Here is an 8,262-nt window from a genome sequence, read left to right on the forward strand (position 1 = left end):
GGACTTTTATAAGTTTTAATCACAATTGAACTCAAATTTGATTATTTTATCAATAAAATATATTTTGAAAAGCACCTTTTATTTAAGAAAAGGAACACTGGTTTTGAAAACATGTTTAAAAAATTACTAACTAGTTCTCTTTTGATAATTTGTAAAAAAAAATCAAACACCCGAATCGGAGTACAGATCAAGTACATAGAACTTATTCATTTACTGCATATATATTGTATCTATTCTCAAACATTCTGAATCTGAGTACAAATTAAGTACGTAGAACTTATACATTTACTGCATATATTATATATCTTTTCTGAACTATAACTTAATGGCTTATTTCAAGGAGTATATGTATCATCACGCACATGTATATATGCATTTGCATTACAACCTAAATAAGTGATTTTCAAAATGAATGGATACCACATACTAAATGCTGTCTTTAATCAGTTTTATATTTTTCATTTTTCATCTCATTATTGAAAGCATTTGAAATTTACAAAAGGTCTTGATTTCCTTTCTTTCATTGATAATATTCAACGTATAACAGTATGGTTTATATTCAATTTGAAAACCTGCATTAGGATGGTACATTAGGCATAAAGTGTAATTTTGGTCAGTGCCAAAAAGATGAATAGGATGTTCAACTTGAAAAAACTATCTTGGAGGGTCTGGATGGCCTACAATTCTCATATTTCTGTATTCTTTATTTTTTTCTGCTTGATCAAATTGCAATTCTTTGTTGGCAAATGAGTGTCATCTCTCTGGAGTTGTTATGCAATTAAAATTAAATCATTCAGACACTTTGCTTGATATACAGCATACAAGTTAGTGAGATTTGAGTATACTGTAAACAACTTATTTTAGTACTTTTTTTCATGTTTCCCCCTTCCTTGTCCGCTTGGCAACATTAAAAAAAGTCCATGATTTAAAAATTTTCTTGATGTAGTTGAATAAGAAAAGACCCCATTTTAACATATTTGCAACAATTATTGAATGCCATGGGTTATTTTTTACTCCTGAAATTGTGAGAGAAAAAAATTGCTTGAAAAAAGGTTGATTTAGTGGATGAATGCTTCTATTCAGATGCAGTATTATCACAAATTAAACTGTGTGCACATTTGTGTTGAATGCTTGATAACATATTTTGGTTTGACTGAGAGCTTATCAGTTTTTGAATTAAACTTATACATTTGTAGAAGATTTCAAGATGGTTTTTTTTTAATTATTATTTTTTCAAAAGTGAATTTGACAAAATGATTACCGTAGATTTTATTTATCTGATTTGTTTGCAATAACATTTTAAAAAGCTCTTATATATAATCTAAAAAAGAAAATTTATGCAGCAAAATAAATGAATTTAATAGTTAAACTTGTTCAAACATATAATAAAATTTTGAATAATGATTATGTCCTTGTTGAATCAATTATAAAGTTCATTTTTTTAGATCAAGCTTTTAATAAGTCCAATATTCAACTTAAAGCTTTTAAAATATGTTATATCAATTTGCTATTCTAAATAAAAGAAAATTAGTTCTTGTCATAATGAATTCATAAAATGGAAGAATTGTATTTTTACTGTCCAACATACATTACATGTATTTATTGTACAATTGTAACTGAAATCATTTATTATAGTTTTTGATAATGATTTATATACAGGAAGAAATGCAATTATTTTTTTTTTTTGCGGCATTCTCTTTTGCTTATTGTTGATTATAAATATACCCCCTTTTTTGCAGTTGCCTTGAAAGCAAATAATGTTAACACTTTAGTCATGAGTTATGATACATGTAATATGCGTTTACAAATTTAATGGATGGGAATGTAAATGATTTATAACTTATTTTTTCTTTGTTTAACTGTTGGTAAATTGTTTTATGATTTATTATACTATATAGACCAAGCATTTAGTTTGTTGTTTTTGGAGTAAAGGTTGCGTTAAAAAAATAATATTGTATCTTGCTAAGCCTATATTCAACTCTTCTTAAATTTTAAGACTACAAACATCCCAGTACAGTAAGGGAACTATCATTGAGTCTGTTATGCCGGTGTCAAACAGTTTATCAATAATATATCATCAGACTTTCAAGCTACAAAATAAAAACAACAACAACAATATTTTATTTAAAGAGGGTTACACAGTTAGTTTTTGATTTATATTTGTATAATCATTATTTTCAATAAAATGTTTTCATTGAAATGAGACGCAAATTGCATAAAGTAGTACAATCTGTTCTGTCTACAATTATGGACAAAGGAAGATAACTCCAACTTAAAAAATATTGCATCAATTTGTTCTTCTGGTCTGGTCTAATTCTCAGATATGCAGTTTACAGTACTACGATAAGATAACTTAGTATATACATTATTTTATTCCTAAAACCAATACATATACAGATAGTGCAATACAATGCAAGGAATGAAAACATGTGACTAGTCATTTATTTAAAATTTATGTTAAAAGTGAAAAGTACATTCCTTAACTTAAAAAATGATCTAAATTTTTTCAATGTATTTGATTTCTGAGATGTCAGATATGAAGCATTCTACAGTTTTCAATACTAGTTAGAAAATGGACATAGTACAGTTGAACTGCTTTCATGAAAAATATGTTTGAATAAAATATCTGGTCAAGATATAGATTAGAAGATGGTACCATTGAGACAACTCTTCATCCAAGTCACAATGTGTAACAGTAAACCATTAGAGAACAAAGGATGGCCTTCAACACATTGGCTTACATCAACAAGCAAGCTATAAAGGGCCCCAAAAATGACTTGTGTCAAACAGGAAAACCAACAGTCTAATCTATATAAAAAATGAAAAACACTAATGAACCACATCAAAAAACGACAATCATCTAACATAAATGTAATAAAAAAGGATTCAGCAACAATCAAAGTGGTATTTACAAAAAGACCTATAACACATAATATAAGGGGAATATTTTCATTATATGCCCCTGTGCACTTTGCCTCCATACAATATTCACGTTGAAAATTATACCTTCTGTGTTGTTACATAGCCCAAATTTTAAACTTTAGATACCATGTAGTGTTACCATGCATGACAGAAGTACCATTAAAGGGAGTGGAACCTCCCTCTTTTGTTTGGCCGATCAATGCATTTGAATGGGAGCATATAGTTGGAACCCCCCTTTACTCTGGGTTTGGATTCTGACTTGGGAACCCCCTTTTTTAAAATGGCTGGATCTGCCCCTGTTTCAAGATACCAGTATGCTACTTTGTGCACATTCGTCAACATACATGGCCAACGTGGCTTTTGCTAATTTCTGGTTAGCTGAACATGGTACACATGCCGATGGGCAAAGAAGTAGGGACAATTTCCTCTGTATTTGTTTCACTCACGTGGTAAAATTTTTAAAGTTAATACTATTATTTACAATCAACAAGTTTACATATGTTTAAATAGAGCATTTTTCATAACGCGTGTAGCTTAAAGGTTTGGTTGGCTTGCTTGTTCTGCTTGTATAAATGTTTGCTCAATATGCTTGATTAAACATTTATACTATCACAGAAAGACAGAAAGCATGGCAACACAACATATAAAGTATGAGCATTAGGAAAAAAAGCTTTAATTAAATAAAACAAATCCTCGGCTACAATTTTCTGGTGAAGGATTTTCTTTACATAATTCTGATCAATTTTGCATTGAAACTCGACAAAATTCATTTATTTATACATGTATTTAAAGGACATATATCTTTACTACCAATATAGTTTCGTTTTTGAAAATCTGACGACGTTGGCGTAAACTAATTGTATAAAGAGGTAGGAGACCTGAATGCTTCATAAAATTGAGAATGGAAATGGGGAATATGTCAAAGAGACAACAACGCAACCATAGAAAAAACAACAGCAGAAGGTCACCAACAGGTCTTCAATGTAGCGAGAAATTCCCGCACCCGGAGGCGTCCTTCAGCTGCCCCCTAAACAAATATATACTAGTTCAGTGTAAATGAACGCCATTCTAATTTCCAAATTTTACACAAGAAACTAAAATAAAATAATACAAGACTAACAAAGGCCAGAGGCTCCTGAATCTTTATATTAAGCCTTATATAACTTATTGTTCGGTGTGAGCCAAGGCTCCGTGTTGAAGACCGTACATTGACCTATTCTGGTTTACTTTTTTTTTAAATTGTTATTTGGATGGAGAGTTGTCTCAATGGCACTCACACCACATCTTCCTATATCTATTATGATAGGAAGTTTGCGTGTTTCATTTCAGTGTCCATTATCCCTGACCTCACTTTCATGGTACAGTGTTTGCTAAAATCAGAGCATCATCGATGTCACGGTAGTGATCTATTCAGACCTTTTTTTTTTGTTTCGCCAGCTACGATAGTCACAAAACACGATACAGAAAGATAAATATTCCGTGGCCAACATAAACTATTGGTACAAAGATTTAAAAATAATTCAGAATGCTTCGTACATTACATGCAAATATATGGAACGCCGTAGCTGCCTTATGTATACTTGTTTTTAGATACGCTTATACTTTTCAATATATGCACATAGTTTTTCTATATATGCACATACTTTTTCTCTATATGCACATAGTTTACTTTATATGCACATAGTTTACTTTATATGCACATAGTTTTTCTATATATGCACATAGTTTTTCTATATATGCACATAGTTTTACTATATATGCACATACTTTTTCTCTATACGCACATACTTGTTCTCTATATGCACATAGTTTACTTTATATGCACATAGTTTTTCTCTATATGCACATCTGTTACTTATTCGTTTTTAATGCGCGGAGTATACGGTTGCACTTTGAATTAAATCGTTTTTCAATTGTGTTCATGTCTGGTGGTAACAATGTGTTCTTACAGATGAAATGACCCTATAAGCGCGATTACAACCGATCCAGTGCTCGGTTAATACCCTGTTACTTATTCACTTATAATACGTTTGTTGTACGTTGCACCTTTTAAAATAGGTTTTTGAATTGTGTCCGTGTCTCTTGTGGTAACAATGTGTTCTTAGAGATGAAATGACCCTATTAGCGCACATGCACCTGTTCCAGCACTCGGTTAATACCCTATTACCTTTTCATTACCTATTCTTAACCTATTCACATATAATACGTTTGTTGTACGTTGCACCTTTTAGAAAAGGATTTTCAATTTTGTCCATGTCTCTTGTGGTAACAATGTGTTCTTAGAGATGAAATTACCCTATTAGCACGCATGTACCCGTTCCAGCGCTCGGTAAATAACCTGTTACTTAAAATTGTTATATAAAATTAAAGTATTTACATGTTTCTGCTTTTACACATATTTTCCTTGGAGAACCCTGACAAATATGGTTAAAAATTAAATATGATGAATAAAAGATAAAAATTTGCTCTTCTTAATGAACATTTATCATTGTCATAGAAAATTGTAGATTAAAGCAATGTCCCTATTTTTTGGTGGCAGCTATATGACAAGTACAGCTTTCTCTTAAATGTTAAATTAAAGTAAACTATGTGCATATAGAGAACAAGTATGTGCGTATAGAGAAAAAGTATGTGCATATATAGAAAAACTATGTGCATATAAAGTAAACTATGTGCATATAAAGTAAACTATGTGCATATAAAGTAAACTATGTGCATATAGAGAAAACTATGTGCATATAAAGTAAACTATGTGCATATAGAGAAAAAGTATGTGCATATATATAGAAAAACTATGTGCATATATTGAAAAGTATAAGCGTATCTAAAAACAAGTACACATAAGGCAGCTACGGCGTTCCATACAAATACCTTATACTTTGAAGTTTACGTCTGTCCGATTTGTTTATTATCCTTGACATCAATTTCAAGGTTTAGCGACTACTTAAAAGAAAATTATAGTTTGTCATGTGTGTAAATTTTCATTTATAATGAGTAATTGGAAAACTATATGTTCCTATTTGGGTTTCTTGCAACGTCTACATGTCACTCAGACGGGGCTACCTGACCTCATTGTATCGATCAGTGATCAAAGTTAAAAATTCGTGAATATTTCTGTTTCTTATATACCATAAGCAGTAGGTCAGCTTTATGTGATGTATGGAAGGATTGTAAGCGTGGGTTCATGTAAATCTAGCAGAATTCATCTAACCTTAATCTCATATCCATGGTTCAATGTCCAATGTTATTATTTTGTGTGTTTTGGTCTGTTTTCAAATACTATAAGCGTTAGGTCCACTACATCTTGTGTATGGAATAATTGGAAGGGATACATGTCTGTATGGCAGGTGTCATTTGTTCTTGACCTTATTTTTATGGTTCATTGGTCAATAGAAAGTTTCTGTAGTTTGTTTCTCTTCTCCGTTAAAAAAAAATAACTGAAAACAACACGTTTCACATTTTTTTTTTGCGTCCAAAGCGATCCTCTGAGTCTACCTTTACCTAGAACGCTCAAAGCCAAACATTTGAAAGCCAAGGATTTGTAAGACCCGAAACAATTGAAGAGCTATATGATCAACACTATATCCTAATGAAATAGCCAAATCCATTTGAGTCCAACTTTGCCTGAGGGAGTTAAAACTTTTTTCGACCTCATTTTCAAGGTTAACTTTATTCCAATTTTACGCTTTCCTGGTTAAATCTCTATTTGGTGCAGGGAATTATTGTCAAGTTTACATGTATCAATTGGCAATGTTTAATTTTTCACAGTTTGGTTCGTTTCTTTTATACTTTTTTAACAAAATATCAACTGTAAGTTATGTATTGAATGGTTGTAAGGTGTAAATGTCGGTCTCCAAGGGGTTATTTGATTTTGGATTTATTTTCATCTATCATTTATTATGTAAATTGTATGTAATACTTGCAGTTAAACCCTTTATATTTTTCAGTGTATTGCTATCCAAATGATACCTCTCCACATAGTCATCACCTAATGGTCATGATTTATTTAAACTTTTTTCAGTTACATATACTGCTGTCACGTAACTAAGGATTGCATATTTTGGTATTAATATTGATTCACTCAATCATAGGGTGTCTGCATCCGAAATAAACACATTTATTAAAAAATCAGTTGTTGACATATACGCGTTAAATTCTTCTTATTTATTTTATGATGGTTTTCGTATGATACTAATCATGTCTGTATGACAGGTGTCATTTGTCCTAGACCTTATTTTTATGGTTCATTGGTCAATAGAAAGTTTCTGTAGTTTTTTTTCTCTTCTCAGTTAAAAAAAAATTAACTGAAAACCACACGTTTCACATTTTTTTGGCGTCCAAAGCGATCCTCTGGGTCTACCTTTACCAGGAACGCCCAAAGCCAAACAGTTGAAAGCCAAGGATTTGTAAGAGCTGAAACAATTGAAGAGCTATATGATCAATACTATATCCTAATGAAATAGCCAAATCCATTTAAGTCCAACTTTGCCTGAGCGAGTTAAAACTTTTTTCGACCTCATTTTCAAGGTTAACTTTATTTGTCAATTTTACGCTTTTCTGGTTAAATCTCTATTTGGTGCAGGGAATTATTGTCAAGTTTACATGTATATCTGTTTGTATCGTCTGGTCTTGGTCAAATTGTAACGGTTCAATTGGCAATGTTTAATTTTTTCACAGTTTGGTTCGTTTCTTTTATACTTTTTGTCGAGCCTTCGACTTTAGTCGAAAAAGCGAGACAGCGATCCTGCATTCCCTCGTCGTCGTCGGCGGCGGCGGCGTCCACAAATATTCACTCTGTGGTTAAAGTTTTTGAAAATGTAATAACTTTCTTGGATTTCTACCAAACTTGGACAAAAGCTTGTTTATGATCATAAGATAGTATCTAGAAGTAAAGTTTGCAAAAATAAAAATTTCTATTTTTTCTGTTTTTTACCTATAAATGGACTTAGTTTTTCTGCGGGGAAACATTACATTCACTCTGTGGTTAAAGTTTTTTAAATTTTAATAATTTTCTTTAATTATCCTGGCCTGTTTGTACCAAACTCGGACAGAAGCTTGTTTATGATCATAAGATAGTATCCAGAGGTAAATTTTGTAAAAAAAAATAAATCCATTTCTCCGTATTATACTTTTAAATGGACTTAGGTTTTCTGCCAGGAAACAACACATTCACTCTGTGGTTATTCTTTTTTTAAATTGAATAACTTTCTTATACTATGTTTTAAATGTGTACCAAACTTGGACAGAAGCTTGTTTATGACCAAAAGCTAGTATCTAGAAATAAAATTTTTGTTAATATATTTGGTTCCTAAATATCTGTTTTTTACTTATAAATGGACT

Source organism: Mytilus trossulus, chromosome 3 (genome assembly GCF_036588685.1).
Source record: "Mytilus trossulus isolate FHL-02 chromosome 3, PNRI_Mtr1.1.1.hap1, whole genome shotgun sequence".
Lineage (NCBI taxonomy): Eukaryota > Metazoa > Mollusca > Bivalvia > Mytilida > Mytilidae > Mytilus > Mytilus trossulus.